This window comes from Ranitomeya imitator, chromosome 2, assembly GCF_032444005.1.
Source record: "Ranitomeya imitator isolate aRanImi1 chromosome 2, aRanImi1.pri, whole genome shotgun sequence".
NCBI lineage: Eukaryota > Metazoa > Chordata > Amphibia > Anura > Dendrobatidae > Ranitomeya > Ranitomeya imitator.
Genome location: NC_091283.1, coordinates 693684682 through 693700519, shown reverse-complemented (window position 1 = coordinate 693700519; position 15838 = coordinate 693684682).

Genomic DNA, 15838 nt, shown 5'->3' with positions numbered 1-15838 from the left:
TCGAACTCCCTTCTGTGGTCGTGAATGGTACTTCGGCGAGTTCTGTCCATGGACTCCCTCTGGTGGCTGTGAGTGAAGCTGCTGCTTCTGAGGTTCCTTACACAGGTGACGTGGTTTATCCTTTGGTTGGCTGCTCTATTTAACTCCATTCAGATCGTTACTCCATGCCAGCTGTCAATGTTCCTGCATTGGTTCAGTTCACTCTTGGATCTTTCTGGTGACCTGTCTTCTCCAGCAGAAGCTAAGTTCCTGATAGTTATTATTTGTTCATTGTTTCCTTGTCCAGCTGGTTATCATGATTTTGTCTTGCTAGCTGGAAGCTCTGGGATGCAGAGTGGCACCTCCGCACCGTGAGTCAGTGTGGAGGTCTTTTTGCACACTCTGCGTGGTCTTTTGTAGTTTTTGTGCTGACCGCAAAGATACCTTTCCTATCCTCTGTCTGTTTAGTAAGTCTGGCCTCCCTTTGCTGAAACCTGTTTAATTTCTGCGTTTGTGACTTTCATCTTTACTCACAGTCAATATGTGTGGGGGGCTGCCTTTTCCTTTGGGGAATTTCTCTGAGGCAAGGTAGGCTATATTTTCTATCTCTTGGGCTAGCTAGCTCTTGGGCTGTGAAGAGGCGTCTAGGGAGTGTCAGGAACGCTCCACGGCTATTTCTAGTTGTTGTGATAGGATTAGGGCTTGCGGTCAGCAGAGCTCCCACATCCCAGAGCTTGTCCTGTGTGAGTTTAACTATCAGGTCGTGCCGGGTGCTCCTAACCACCAGGTCCATAACAGTACAGCTGGCCCAAAGTATTAATGCATCTCAATAGAGGGATAAGAGAAGTTCTGAGACCATTTTTTTTTCTTTGCACTGTGTTTTGTCTTTCTTTTCCCCTAAACCTTTGGGTGGTTCAGGACACAGGTGTAGATATGGACATTCAAGGTCTGTCCTCTTGTGTGGATCATCTCACTGCAAGGGTACAAAACATTCAAGATTTTGTGGTTCAGAATCTTATGTTAGAGCCTAGAATTCCTATTCCTGATTTATTTTCTGGGGATAGATCTAAGTTCTTGAATTTCAAAAATAATTGTAAACTGTTTCTAGCTTTGAAACCCCGCTCCTCTGGTGACCCCGTTCAACAAGTAAAAATCATTATTTCTTTGTTGCGTGGTGACCCTCAAGACTGGGCATTTTCCCTTGCGCCAGGAGATCCTGCATTGCGTGATGTTGATGCGTTTTTTTCTGGCGCTTGGATTGCTTTATGATGAACCAAATTCAGTGGATCAGGCAGAGAAAATCTTGCTGGCTTTGTGTCAGGGTCAGGATGAAGCGGAGGTGTACTGTCAGAAGTTTAGAAAGTGGTCTGTGCTTACGCAGTGGAATGAGTGTGCCCTGGCGGCAATTTTCAGAGAGGGTCTTTCTGAAGCCCTTAGGGATGTCATGGTGGGATTTCCCACGCCTGCTGGTCTGAATGAGTCTATGTCCTTGGCCATTCAGATCGATCGGCGCTTGCGTGAGTGCAAAGCTGTGCACCATCTGGCGGTGTTCTCTGAGCATAGGCCTGAGCCTATGTAGTGTGATAGGACTTTGATCAGAGCTGAACGGTAAGAACACAGACTTCGGAATGGTCTGTGTTTTTAATGTGGTGAATCCACTCATGCTATCTCCGATTGTCATAAGCGCACTAGGCGGTTCGCTAGGTCTGCCACCATTGGTACGGTACAGTCTAAATTTCTTTTGTCCGTTACTCTGATTTGCTCTCTGTCATCCTATTCTGTTATGGCATTTGTGGATTCAGGCGCTGCCCTGAATTTGATGGACTTGGAGTTTGCCAGGCGCTGTGGTTTTTTCTTGGAGCCCTTGCAGTATCCTATTCCATTTGTTGTGAATTCTGTGGCAGAGCTCCCTCCTGTGGTCACAAGTGGTACTTCGGCTGATTCTCTCTGTAAGCTTCCGTTGGTGGAGGGAAGTGGTACTGCGGCTTCTGAGTTTCCTCCCTCAGGTGATGTGGTGAGGTCGTTAGGTGCTGCTCTACTTAACTCCACCTAATGCTTTGATCCTGGCTTCCTGTCAATGTTCCAGTATTGGACTTGTTTTCCTCCTGGATCGTTCCTGTGGCCTGCTGCTCTGCATAGCTAAGTTTTCCTTTGCTATTTTGTTTGCTTTTCTTCTGTCCAGCTTATCTATTTGTTTGCTGGAAGCTCTGGGATGCAGAGGGTGTACCTCCGTGCCGTTAGTTCGGTACGGAGGGTCTTTTTGCCCCCTTTGCGTTGTTTTTAGGGTTTTGTGTTGACCGCAAAGTTACCTTTCCTATCCTCGCTCTGTTCAGAAAGTCGGGCCTCACTTTGCTAAATCTATTTCATCTCTACTTTTGTCTTTTCATCTTACTCACAGTCATTATATGTGGGGGGCTGCCTTTTCCTTTGGGGTATTTCTCTGAGGCAAGGTAGGCTTATTTTCTATCTTCAGGCTAGCTAGTTTCTCAGGCTGTGCCGAGTTGCATAGGTAGCGTTAGGCGCAATCCACGGCTGCCTCTAGTGTTGTTGGATAGGATTAGGGATTGCGGTCAACAGACTTCCCACGTCTCAGAGCTCGTTCTATGTTTTTGGATTATTGTCAGATCACTGTATGTGCTCTGACCTCTATGTTCACTGTGGTACTGAGTTGCCTAATCATAACAGTACAGGAAGCCAAAGTACTAATGATTCTCAATAGAGGGAAAAAAGAAGTTCTGAGACCATTTTTTTTTCTCTGCACTGTGTTTTGCCTTTTTTTTCCCCCTAGACATTTGGGTGGTTCAGGACACAGGTGTAGCAATGGACATTAGAAGTCTGTCTTCATGTGTGGATCAGCTCTCGGCAAGAGTACAAAAGATTCAAGACACTATTGATCAGAAATCTATGTTAGAACCAAGAATTCCTATTCCTGATTTGTTTTTTGGTGATAGAACTAAGTTTCTGGGTTTCAAAAATAATTGTAAACTATTTCTGGCCTTGAAACCTCGCTCCTCTGGTGATCCAGTTCAACAGGTTTTGATCATTATTTCTTTTTTGCGTGGCGACCCTCAGGACTGGGCATTTTCTCTTGCGCCAGGAGATCCTGCATTAAGTAATATCGATGCGTTTTTCCTGGCGCTCGGATTGCTGTACGATGAGCCTAATTCTGTGGATCAGGCAGAAAAAAATTTGCTGGCTCTTTGTCAGGGTCAGGATGAGATAGAGTTATATTGTCAGAAATTTAGAAAGTGGTCCGTGCTCACTCAATGGAATGAATCTGCGCTGGCAGCTATGTTCAGAAAGGGTCTCTCTGAAGTCCTTAAGGATGTCATGGTGGGATTTCCTATGCCTGCTGGTTTGAATGAGTCTATGTCTTTGGCCATTCAGATTGGTCGACGCTTGCGTGAGCGTAAATCTGTGCACCATTTGGCGGTATTACCTGAGCTTAAACCTGAGCCTATGCAGTGCGATAGGACTTTGACCAGAGTTGAACGGCAAGAACACAGACGTCTGAATGGGCTGTGTTTCTACTGTGGTGATTCCACTCATGCTATCTCTGATTGTCCTAAGTGCACTAAGCGGTTCGCTAGGTCTGCCACCTGTTGTGAGTTCTGTTTTTGGGCTCCCTCTGATGGTTACTGATGGTACTGGGTGACATGTGTTCTCTGCGGTCTCTGGTGTCCACCTGTTCCATCAGGTTATGGGAGTTTCCTATTTAACCTGGCTTTTTTGTCATTTCCTCGCCGGCTATCAATGTAATCAGCGTGTCTTTTTACCTCTGCTCCCTGCATCTGTTATCTTCAGGACAAGCTAAGTTTTGATTTTCCTATTCCACGTTTTGCTTAATTTTTGTCTTAGTCCAGCTTGCAGATATGTGATTCCTTGCTGCTGGTTGCTCTAGTGGGCTGAAATTACTCCTCATGTTCCATGAGTTGGCACATGAGTTCAAGTAATTTCAGGATGGTTTTTTTGAAGGGTTTTTCGCTGACCGCGCAGTTCACTTTTGTATCCTCTGCTATCTAGCTTTAGCGGGCCTCATTTTTGCTGATTCTATTTTCATAACTACGTATGTGCTTTCCTCTCATTTCACCGTTATTACATGTGGGGGGCTGCTATTTCTGTGGGGTGTTTCTGTGGAGGCAAGTGAGGTCTGTGTTTCTATGTTTCTTCTAATAGGGGAAGTTAATCCTTTGGCTGGCGCGAGACGTCTAGGAATCATCGTAGGCACGTTCCCCGGCTACTGCTAGTTGTGTGTTTAGGTTCAGGATCGCGGTCAGCTCAGGTTCCATCACCCTAGAGCTTGTTTTGTTTTTGTGCTTGTCCTTTTGTGATCCCCTGCCATTGGGATCATGACAGCGTCGGTCCCAGCGTCATGCTCAGTCTGACACTGTGCGAAGGGTTACTGCTGTCCTTCCAGCTTCTGCCATTGTAGCCAGTACTGGTCAGCAGTGAGCAGACATCTTTGGGACAAAGTCCTACTTTTCCCCTTCTGAGCATGCCCAGGGTAAGATCTCTCGTTGGAGTTCAAGGGTCACATGCTCAGGTACTGCAGCTATTCCCAATGGTACTCTAGGAAGGTCCTGAAGTTGCTCAAGTTCTGTGGCAGTTTCCCATTGGTCCTTTTTTGGAAGGTCCTGTAGTTGCTGCAGCGATATAAGGTGCGCATGTCCGCACGGCCATGCGCTAGTATCTTTCTGAGTTATGTGCTTTGCGCCAGCGTTGTCATGTGAGATTGTATTCAGGGACCCGGCTGAAATAAGCCCCTAGAATACCGGCACCTCCGGTGAGGAGATTGTGTGCATGCATGTCCACTGACTGCTCTCTGTAGGCCAGTTAGCCTGTGCTCCTGTGAAGTCTAACAGGGCGCTGTGCTTTCCTTTCACCGCTACTCTGTATGTTAACAGAGCTAGCCTATACCGCCATATAGTGCCACCATTTACTAGCAGCAGGTTCTCCTGCACGGTGGACCCTGGGCTGCGAACGCATCAATAATAATAAACATCTATATTTACTTGGTGCGTTCTGCTGGCCCTAACAGTGTGTGAACAGGTTCCTACAGACTTGTTCAATGTGCAAGTAGTCCATGTTTTTCTGGTTCTATAATTGTTCTCTTGTTTCTACAAGACTAGGGAGTCCACCACTCCTTAAGGGTCATTTGCATCAAAGCTGTTCCATCCAGCATGTCCACATGGATATTCCCTCTCTGAACCCTGCTTATACAGGTACTATACAGATGATCAGGTTTTTAAATACATCAGATAGGGATTATATACATTATTTAGGACTGCTCTATATGGGTATACCTTGACGATTGGTGGAGCAGCTTAGTATACATTTTTTTGCAATAACACGTATCAACTAAATACCCTGTTTTTTTCCATCTTTTGACAAGCACTTGCTTATTACTGTGATTTTTTTTTTTTTACAACAGAGTATTTTTTTTACCTCACTGTGCTCTTTTGTGTCTTCAAGTTTCTTGGTGGTGTTTGACTTGTTCAATGTGCAAGTAGCCCATGTGTTTCTGGTTCTACTTTATATATTAAAGTTGTAGACTTTTTACTACTTAGCTGTAATGTGTTAATTAGCTCTTGAGAAAAACCTCTTAACGTTAGTATTTGCCTCTCAAGTTCCATGCCGTTAGGTGAAGACCTTTTACTTGTGGATGGTAGAATGGACCCTGAGACAGTAGTTCTGGGATCATTGGCAGAATTCAGGGATCTCAAACTGACATCGCTCGAAGACAGGAGAACCAAGGCCTTTTTGGCCAAAATGGTGCTATTAATATCACCCTTGCTTTCTCTTCCCTTCTCTTTTTGATGACCAATGGGATTAACATCATTGGTGGGAAAGCATAGGCCAGATCGTAGTCCCACGGATACTGGAGCGAGTCTATCATGTCTGGATGATCTGCTACATTTAAGGAGGTGAATATCTGTACCTGTCTGTTGTTCCTGGTTGCAAACAAATCTATTTGTGAAAGATCCCATATGTCCACTATGCTCCTGAATATTTGAGGATTGAGAGTCCATTCTCCCTGGCGGAGCGTGTGGCGACTTAGGAAGTTGGCCTTTAAGTTTTCTACTCCTCTGATATGGAGAGTTGTGAGTGATAGAAAATTGAGTTCTGCTAAGTTGAAGATGTTTGCTGCTGAAGACATCAGACTTCCCGATCGTGTTCCGCCTTGACAATTTAAATATGCGATTGTTGTGTTGTCTGACAGGATTCTGATATGAGATCCTCGGAGCTGGGGAAGGAAAAAATTCAAAGCATAATAAACCGCATTTAGTTCTTTCCAGTTGGAGGACTGCTGAATCTCTAAAGAATTCCAGCGACCTTGAGCTATATTTTGATCCAGATGGGCCCCCCACCCTTCTGGGCCTGCATCAGTAGTGACTAATTTAGAGGGTATTATCGTCCACAAGTCTCCTCTGGACAAATGATTTTTAACTAACCACCAAAGAAGTGAATTAAGCACGTCTTCAGGTAATTTTTGTATTTAAATGACTATGGCAATGTGATTGTGCATAAAGTATCTAGTGTTGTAAGGCTCTAGTATGATATTGGGCCCATTGAACTGCAGGAATGCAGGAGGAGAGTGAACCCAAGAGAGACATGGCATCTGTGAGGGACATTTGGGGATTAGACCTTACCATAGTAACTTTTGAGATTATGGTTAACTTTTTGGATTCTGGTAAGAGACATATTTGACTTACAGAGTCCAAGATTAGTCCTAGGAAGGACTGAAGGGTTTCCGAATGTAGTCTGGACTTTTTGAAGTTCCAATCCAACCTAAAGCCTGTAACGATGAAATGGTATTAGTTGAGCGTTCTTTACATTGAGAGGCTGATTTTCCAATTATTAGGAAGTCCTCTAGATAAGGCACTATTAGCGTATCCTGATGACGCAGATAAGCCATCACCTCGAGCATAACTTTTGTGAAAACCCGAGGAGCCATAGAAAGGCCGAATGGCATGGCTGTAAAATGGAAGTTAGAGATCCGGCCTTGTAGGTCTGTGCCACTCTGAGGTATTGTTGGTGCTCTGCATAAATGGGAAGATGATAGTACGCATCCTTCAAATCTAGACCCGTCATAAAGCACCTAGGAAACAAAAGTTTAATAGTAGACCTTATTGATTCCATTTTAAAGGTGTGTTCGTACAAAAAGGAATTCAGTTTTTTTAGATTTATTATAGTACGAAAAGTACCATCCAGTTTTGGAACCAGAAATAAAGGGGAATAAAATCCTCTCCCTTCCTGATTCCTTGGTACTTCTATGAGAACATTCTTAGCCAAAAGGCTTAGAATTTCTAACTGAAGCGCTTTTTGTTCTGGCACTTTCAGTGATGTTATAATAAAAGTATCATGTGACAGTTTAAAGAACTCTAATTTTAGTCCAGATTTTAATAGGCGAAGAATCCACTAATTAGAGGTTGTGTTCCCACTGTCGTTGAGAAAATTTCAGTCTTCCACACACCGGGATTTCATTACTGATGGTATCTACCACGTCTAGATGTTTCGGAGTTACTGAATAAGGCACCTTTCGGTTTTGTTTCCTTCGTTTCCCAACGCTGTCTTTGCAGCTCATACAACCTCCTTCTGTTAAATGGCCGTCTTCTAAACGCTTTCCTATAAGGCTAGGGTCACATTGCGTTAGTGCAATCCGTTTAGCGCTAGCAGATTGCGCTAACGCAATGTTTTTACCGGGGCCGCGGTAACGTCCCCGCTCTCGCAGATCCCCGATCTGCGAGAGCGGGGAACGGACCGCGGGCGCGCCTCGGACACTGCAAGCAGCGTCCGCGGCGCGCCACAAAACACTGGCGCGTCGCTAGCGCGTGCCGAATATGGCACGCGCTGGTGCTGCACGTTCCCATTGCCGTGAATGGGCGCGCTAACGGACGCGTTGCACGGCTTTAATTTCGCCGTGCAACGCTGTCCGTTAGCGCGTTCCCATTAACGCAATGGGAACCTAGCCTAAGAAGGAAGAAACTTTTTAGGAAATCCCTTCCTTCTTTCTCCTGCTTTATTGAGTAGATCATCAAGAACCTTTCCAAACAGGAATTCACCCTGGCACGGGATTGTACATAATCTAGATTTAGACAGAGTGCTCGACGAGCTGCATGGACAAGGCCCGCTGATCTTGCTTGATCTAATCAATGGAACTGCTTGTAAGATTTTTTTCTCTCGCCACTTTACCTTTTACCTGTTGCTCCAGCTGGTCTATCCATACTAATAATGACCTAGCTGTGCATGTACTTGATATGGCGGCTTAAAGGCTCCACTATTTGTCTCCCAAGATCTTTTAACCCTCCGTCAGGGGCAACTGATCTGACAGGCGCAGCTCACTTAGTTTCATTTCTCTATTTTCAGTGGTTTGTCTGGGAAACACCATCCTCCCAGTACCTTCATAACTTTAAAGGCTGTGTGAAACCTGAGAAGCCTCTTGTGCTGCAGAGCTGCAGGAGATCAGATATCAGTGTTTTGGCTTCTCAGGCTCATTGCCCCTGAATGCGTCACACCTTTGACGATTAGAATTTGCTGTTTATATTCATCCCAATTGTTTTTTTAGCTTGTTTTATAAATAGCTAGTGCTAAATTTGTGGATTTGTCAGAAGGTTTTGTTAGAAATAAGAGTGTGCTTTTCAGGCACATAACACCCTAACACATATTCTCTCTCTTGCTTCTGTTTTTCTTATGAAATGGCGAGGAGAATATTTGACTTTTCCAATGCCCTTCATGTTGAGCAAGTGCAAAATATACTGCTTGATGATGAGACAGACCCTTTACAGCTAGAAGATTTAGGGGAAGAAAGTGACATTGATTCAGAAGATGATGTGGAAGAATGTCCAGATGTGTCTGATACAGATCAAGATGGAGAGAGTGAGGAGGATGCTCAAGACATAGAAACATATTACTTTTCTGGTTATTAAACTTTTTTTTTTTTTACACCTGATTATGTGTATTCTCATTTTTTACATTCCTATTAAGGTAACTGATCACTTTTAGAGCATTGAAATTTTTAAAAAAGGAAAATATAGCCAATTTTTTAGCCTGTGCTAGACAGGCGCAAATGCCCCTAAACTCGTTATGAAACATATTGCCCCTGACGGAGGGTTAAGAAGAGCTTCGGTTTTACGGTCTAATGGGTCTAGTAAGTTTCCTGCATCCTCCACAGGGAGAGATGACTGTTTTGAGGTGGAAGCTACCGCCGCATCCACTCTTGGAACCTTGGACCATACTACTAACTCTTCATCACTGAAGGGGTAACGCCTTTTGGAACAGGATGGAAGAAACCCCTTCCCTTGTTTGTCCCATTCTTTTCTTACAAGGTCTTTGATGGCGGAAACGACTGGGAAAGCTCGCCATTTTTTGTGACCTAGGCGTGCAAACATGATATCCTGGGCTGATCTGACCCCTTTAGTGTCTGGACAACCCATAGTGTTTCTCACTGATTTTATAAGATTGTCTATACTGTCAAGTGGAAAGCATGCTCTGCCCTCATCCTCAGAAGAACTGGATGATGATCCCAAGGTATTAGAGGACCAGAACCCCTCCTCAGACTCTGAACTAGAAATGAGAGAAAAACTTTTACTTTCTTGCTTTTTTAGGTTTTTTGATCCCAGAGATTGGATCTGCTGCCTAATTATGGCCCTGATATTAGTGGTTGTAACCGCAGCCTCGTCCTGTAAGGTTTGATTTATGCAACTTGAACACAACCTTTTTGAATATGAATCGGTAGAGGCTGTACACACAGGGTGCACTTCTTATGCTTCGATTTTCTGGTTTTCTTAGCCTATGGGGAAAGGATAGAGAAGGAAGGGATCAGCTTACAGATAGAGGATTATATACACTCACCCAGTGAAGCACTCATTATACTGGTCTTGGAGGAGGAGACGCTGTGTGGAGTCTGAGAAGATCTGTATCTCTACTTCTTGTATGAGTGTCAGACCCATTAGCAGAGCGACCATTCTTTCTCACAGGTTTTGCTGTGGACTTTGAGGCCTTAGCGCTGCTGTCCTTGCCAGCGCTATCCTGCTCCACTGCTGGTGGATGCTCTTCCTGCGCCAGGAACATCATTCTGAGCACGATTGCTCTGTGTCCATATTTAAATTGGGCGGCGTTTGCCAGCGCGCCAGGGCCTCAAACTGGAAGTGTTCCCACTACTTCCGGTTCAGTGAGGACAGAGCGCACTTACCCGGGAGATGCCGCCGCCGCCTCCTAGAAGTGATCCGCTCCTGTGTCCTCTCCATAAGCCGGGATTGCTGCCCGGAACCTGCCGGGAATGTCATCAGACGAGGGGGAGGCTGCAGGCAGTGGCTCCCCCGCCGCTGCTACTGACGCCGCAGCCCCTGCTGTCCACACGGAGACCGCACAGGCCAGGATTCATGGAGGTGCTCCAACCACCTCCGTCCATGCAGGTATTCCAGGGATTTCTGATAGGAACAGGAAACCAACTGAGGAGGAGAGGGGGACCACCCTTTTATCTCTGTAGGTTTCCTGTTCCTATGGGCGGGTCCCTCTCTCATTGTGGGTGCTGTCGTGGCGAAGGTTAAAAAACGTTAGACAGGTAAACATGTTGAAAATTCAATGGGCTATTGAATATTTACCTTCTTCTCAACACCGTTTCCTGGAGGAAGGACAGGGCACGGCTATAATTATATGGAGGCCTTCTACGTCCTGCTGAGCCACTCGGGGCCTGCATCTCCTGGTTAAACTCCCTCTTGAAGCGATCTCTGAGTGACCGCCACAGCTTCATAACCCTTTCACCTGTAAAGAGAAGAATGAAATTAAAAAAATGTAATTAACACAACACATTTCGTTCAGCTCAAGACATTACTGAAATGTGACTACTTACGTTCTTGAGTCTGCTGCCTTGGCTCAAGGTCTTCCCACTTAGGCATAAGGTTTTCGCATACTTCCTCCCAGAGCCGACGGGTCACATACTGATCAGCATGCCTGCAGTCAGCTCCCGCTCGCGGACCTCCTCGATGAGGCGGTCAACATCGAGTCCGTCGTCCTCACCATCTGAGTCGGGAACACGCTGTGAAGACTGTGAAAAGACAAAAAAAAAAAAAATTAGTACACTGAAACACAAAACTACCAAGAGAAAAAATAAAAAAATAAAAAAACTCACTGCTGGCTGACCGCTGCGGCGATGATGACGCCGACTCTGGGAGCAGCTGGGAGGACCTTCATGGGGTTGGGCAGAATGTGCAGCAGACTAAAAAAAGGAAAAATAATTATGTTTGATGTAGGCATATGTTGTATGTGTGCAGTGATGTATGATGATCTGTTTCGTGTTGGGTGCACTGTGATGTGTGAAGCAACTGTTTCGCCACAACTTACACTCGGCGCGCCCGCTCCTGGCATTTCTCCACCCACTCCGTCTCCTTCTGAGAGGCCCTCAGCTGCTTGAGCTTCCTGTGAAAACATAGTTAATGTATATAGTGATTAACAGAAATTTTAACTAGAACAACAAAAACTAAAAAATATTTAAATTATCGCAATATGCTGACGGTGTGGAGGAGGGCTCCCAGAAGAAGACATTTTTCAGTGGTCCCTGGTGGATCTGTAAGTATAAAGACACTTGTAAGCTTTGTGGTCTTTAAGGGTATGTGCACACGATGCAGATTTAGTGCAGAATTGGTGCAGAACTGCAGCAGATTTTTCTGCAGCAGAAACGCTGCAGAACTGCACTGTGATTTACAGTACAATGTAAATCAATGTGAAAAAAAAAGCTGTGCACATGGCGCAGAAACGCTGCAGATTTCAAAGAAGTGCACGTCGCTTCTTTTGTGCAGTTCTGCAGCGTTTCTGCGCAGATTTTTCTGCACAGCTTTTCTTTTTCACATTGATTTACATTGTACTGCACAGAAACTGCAGATGCAGATTTAGTGCAGAAAATTCTGCACCACATTTCCTACGTGTGCACATAGCCTAAAGGTACCGTCACATTTAGCGACGCTGCAGCGATCCAGACAACGATCCCGATCGCTGCAGCGTCGCTGTTTGGTCGCTGGAGAGCTGTCACACAGACAGCTCTCCAGCGACCAGCGATGCCGGTCCCCTGGTAACCAGGGTAAACATCGGGTTACTAAGCGCAGGGCCGCGCTTAGTAACCCGATGTTTACCCTGGTTACCAGCGTTAACGTAAAAAAAAAAAAAAAAACACTACATACTTACCTTCCGCTGTCTGTCCTCCGGCGCTGTGCTTCTCTGCACTGACTGTGAGCGCCGGCCGGAAAGCACAGCGGTGACGTCACCGCTGTGCTCTGCTTTCCGGCTGGCCGGCGCTCACAGTGCAGAGAAGCACAGCGCTGGAGGACAGACAGCGGAAGGTAAGTATGTAGTGTTTGGTTTTTTTTACGATTACACTGGTAACCAGGGTAAACATCGGGTTACTAAGCGCGGCCCTGCGCTTAGTAACCTGATGTTTACCCTGGTTACCAGTGAAGACATCGCTGAATCGGCGTTACACACGCCGATTCAGCGATGTCTGCGGGAGATCCAGCGACGAAATAAAGTGCTGAACTTTCTGCACCGACCAACGATGGCACAGCATGATCCTAATCACTGCTGTGTGTCAAACTGAACGATATCACTAGCCAGGACGCTGCAACGTCACGGATCGCTAGCGATTACGTTCAGTGTGACGGTACCTTAATACTTACATCAGGAAAGTGGCTTGCTCCCTGCTGGCTTGGTCCCAGGCGGCTGTGGTCCCTGGTGGATCTGTAAGTATAAAGACACTTGTAAGCTACTCTACACATTGAATTTGAAGCTTTGTGGTCTTTAATACTTACATCAGGAAAGTGGCTTGCTGTCTTGTTCCTTGCTGGCTTGGTCACAGGCAGCTGTGGTCCCTGGTGGCTCTGTAAGTATAAAGAATTTATAGTTAGACCCACCCCCCCCAAACTAGCTTATGTTAAAGATTTAATAACCACCCTGCTCAAATGATCTGAGCAATGTTCATGCAGACCAACAACAAAAATTTTGAGAAACAAACCCAAAAACAAATCTACCCAAGGCACACCAGTCTGAGATGGATTACCTACTTCAATAGTATGTGCAAGCTGTAAAACCATTTCCCCCCACCCAAAAGAAAAAAATATATATACCCTCATGTAAAACTGAAATGCCTAAACAACAGTTGAAAATGTATTGACCACATATGTGATTTGAAAAGATCCCTTTAAAAATTACTTAAAAAAAGAAAATAAACCTTTTAAAAATTTTCAATCACCTTTTATCTTAAGGCTGTGTTCACACGTTGCGGTTTTTTCGCTTTTTTTCCGATAAAAATGCTATAAAACCGCAAAAAACCGCATACAATAAGCATCCCATCATTTAGAATGAATTCCGCATGTTTTGTGCACATGATGCGTTTTTTTCCGCAAAAAAAAACGCATACCGCACAAAATCCGGACATGCTCTATCTTTTTGCGGATTTCCCACTCCAAAATGCATAGGGAAGTGTCCGGAAAAAACCGCGGCAAAAACGCGTCAAAATCGCGGCAAAACCGCATGCGGTTTTCATGCAGAAAATGTCCGGAATTCTCAGGAATTTTCTGCATGAATTCCTGAACGTGTGCACATAGCCTAAAAAATAAACCCTCAACCAACTCAGTATTGCATGTGTGGCCATTGGTACATACACCAGTTTAAAATTTACCTTTCTGAAATGATACTACGGACATTTTGAAGAAAATTTTTATTAAATTCTTTTTTAATTTTCTTTTTTTTTTACCATCACAATTAGGAGCTACAATGCTCTTTATTTTAAATACAAGTACATTAACTGGAAATGTTTTGAACAATACAATTAAAACAAAAAAAAATTGAAAGAAAAAACCAAACACACACGCTCAAACACTGAAACCACATGCTGCACAGACCACACTACTTGGTAAATACATCACAGTTAAAAAAAAATGCACGCGCACTCACCCAGACACACGGACGCACGCACGCACACAGGCGCACACACAACGCATGCACACGCACGAATGCACACAGGTGCACGCATAACGCACGCACACGCACACACAAAAGCGCACAGCCGTACGCAAACACACAGATGCACACATGCACACACACAAAAGCACACAGGCGTACGCAAACACACAGATGCACGCATGCACAAAAGCACACAGGCGGACAAAAACACAAAGACGCACACAGACACGCACACACACACACATATGCACCCACAGACGCACGCAAAAATGGCAGGACTCACACTGTCTGGATGCTGGCAGGCCTCTAGCTGGACACTGGCTGGCTTCACAGTGGCAGGCCTCTGGCAGGACATTGGCTGGTGCAGGACGATGGCAGGCCTCTGGCTGTATTCAGCTTTATATAGCTGTGGCTCTGGCTGTCTTCTGGCTTCTGTCTGGCATGAGTCTTGCTGGCTCATTTGGAGGTGACGGCCTAGGCCAGGTTTATATAGATTTTGGGCCTGTCTGGCCAATTGGCTACAAATTCCTGATTCTGAGCATGCTCAGATGGATCCTGCGTCCATAGCCTTCCATTCTAGTCAATGACTTATGCCGCAGGATCCGTCGCGACACGTTTTCCGGATGCAGACAAAAAACGTTACAGTGAACGTTTTTTTCCAGACGACAGACCGCCAAAACACGACGGATCCGTCGCACAACGGATGCGACGTGTGGTCATCCATCGCGATCCGTCGCTAATACAAGTCTATGGAAAAAAACGGATCCTGCGGGCACATTTGCAGGATCCGTTTTTTACCTAAAACGACGCATAGCGATGTATCTTAAAAGATGGAAGTGTGAAAGTAGCCTTAATGCAGTGAAGAGTGTTTTAGGCAAAAACACTTGTGTTCGTAAACCTTTTGAGATTCATTATGATCTACATGTACTTGTGTATAGTTCTTTTCCCCTCATTTTTTGGCACACTGCTTTATTTCATATTTATATTTCTCTGATTATAGTTTTAATATTTTTCAATAAACTACTGTATATATTTTATGAGACTTAGTTGGCACTTTATCTCTTTTGTTGGTATTTAGCTACACTGGAGTGCAGGGAGCTCACACACTGCAGACGCCTCATATACAGGTCCTTCTCAAAAAATTAGCATATAGTGTTAAATTTCATTATTTACCATAATGTAATGATTACAATTAAACTTTCATATATTATAGATTCATTATCCACCAACTGAAATTTGTCAGGTCTTTTATTGTTTTAATACTGATGATTTTGGCATACAACTCCTGATAACCCAAAAAAACCTGTCTCAATAAATTAGCATATTTCACCCATCCAATCAAATAAAAGTGTTTTTTAATAACAAACAAAAAAAACATCAAATAATAATGTTCAGTTATGCACTCAATACTTGGTCGGGAATCCTTTGGCAGAAATGACTGCTTCAATGCGGCGTGGCATGGAGGCAATCAGCCTGTGACACTGCTGAGATGTTATGGAGGCCCAGGATGCTTCAATAGCGGCCTTAAGCTCATCCAGAGTGTTGGGTCTTGCGTCTCTCAACTTTCTCTTCACAATATCCCACAGATTCTCTATGGGGTTCAGGTCAGGAGAGTTGGCAGGCCAATTGAGCACAGTAATACCATGGTCAGTTAACCATTTACCAGTGGTTTTGGCACTGTGAGCAGGTGCCAGGTCGTGCTGAAAAATGAAATCTTCATCTCCATAAAGCATTTCAGCCGATGGAAGCATGAAGTGCTCCAAAATCTCCTGATAGCTAGCTGCATTGACCCTGCCCTTGATGAAACACAGTGGACCAACACCAGCAGCTGACATGGCACCCCACACCATCACTGACTGTGGGTACTTGACACTGGACTTCAGGCATTTTGGCATTTCCTTCTCCC